The following is a 1,616-nucleotide window of genomic DNA, read 5'->3' as shown; positions in this document are numbered from 1 at the left end:
CTTTTATTTTTATATTTGAATAAATGTATTTAATTTAAAAATTGTATATTTTTAAATTATAGACTCTGCATTTACTCAAAAATTTCTTCTCTCTTCTAATTGATAAACCTATTTCTGATTAGCATTTCTCTAGTTTATATATCTACAATCACAGCTGTTTCCTATACTAATATAATCTTTTCTGCATATATACTGAGGGTGTCTTATTTACAACATAATAATTTAACAACCTAAGAGTTATTGTTTTCTAATTATGGAGTATAGTTTTTATTATTTTTCATTTTTTATTGTTGAAGATGCTTATTCTGTCTTTCATAATTTACGATACTTTCTTTTTTTTTTTTTTTTTGAGACAGAGTTTTTGTGCTGTTGCCCAGGCTATATACCTATTAGCATAAACCCCTTTCTCACTGGTTGCAAGCCTAAGCTTCTCTGCAGGTAGAAGCTCCTTTAGGCGAAACTCTTTAATTCCTAACAACTTTTGCACTTTAAAAAAGAAAGAAAAGAACCCAAAACAGGCCAGGCGCTGTGGCTCACACCTGTAATCCCAGCACTTTGGGAGGCCTAAGTGGGCAGATCACTTGAGGTCAGGATTTCCAGACTAGCCTCACCAGTATGGTGAAACCCCGTCTCTACTAAAAGTACAAAAATGAGCTGAGCATGGTGGCGCATGCTAGTAATCCCAGCTACTCAGGAAGCGGAGGCAGGAGGATGTCTTGAATGCGGGAGGATCTCTTGAACCCGGGAGGCAAAGGTTGCAGTGAGCTGGGCGGCGGAGGTTGCAGTGAGCGGACATAGCGCCACTGCACTTCAGCCTAGGTACAGAGCCAGACTCCATTCCCCAACCTCCAAAAAACCGAAAATAAAGCACAAATATCTATGCCTCATTCCCTACATGTTTGCAGGAAGGTTCTGCTTTGAACTGTATCCGTATAATGACAGGTGATATCCTGACATTCCACATATGCCTCTTTGGCATCCGGAAAATAATCCAGTTTTAATTCCGAAACATCCTATCATCCTAAATGTTCCGGCACTGGTCCCTAAGCACCGTGTCCCCCACACCAAGATAGTGCTTTCTTCCCTACCCACCCCCGCCTCAATATTCCTACTCCCTTATCCCTCACTGGTGTTCCAGTTGGGACTCTTGCTGGTAGGGTGTCTAGTGGTGGGGTCAAAACCATCTTAATGGACAAAAGTAAAAGCCATTTTGAAAAGAGCTACTTGGGGAGCTCAGGTGGGAGGACTACTTGAGCTCAGGAGATGGAGGCTGCAGTGAGCCATGATCGTGCCACTGCACCCAGCCTGGGTGGGGAGCACCTGTTGCAAAAGAAAAAAAAGAAAACGAAGAAACTACACATTAACATCTAACTATTGTGACCAGAGCAGAACTTGGAAGTAATTCAGAGCTTTGTGAATGTTTATTTTTAGAGAAAGGAAAAGAAATCACGTTGTTCAAATACAGATAATTGAAAAAAATAATAAAAATAAAACAAAAAAAGGTCAAAAGAAAAGTTGAAAAGTAAATGAGTTGACTCGTTTAAAGCAATAATAAATTAAACAGGCCGGGCGCGGTGGCTCAAGCCTGTAATCCCAGCACTTTGGGAGGCCGAGAC

Source organism: Mandrillus leucophaeus, unplaced genomic scaffold, assembly GCF_000951045.1.
Source record: "Mandrillus leucophaeus isolate KB7577 unplaced genomic scaffold, Mleu.le_1.0 Scaffold1291, whole genome shotgun sequence".
Lineage (NCBI taxonomy): Eukaryota > Metazoa > Chordata > Mammalia > Primates > Cercopithecidae > Mandrillus > Mandrillus leucophaeus.
This window is presented reverse-complemented; position numbering follows the sequence as displayed.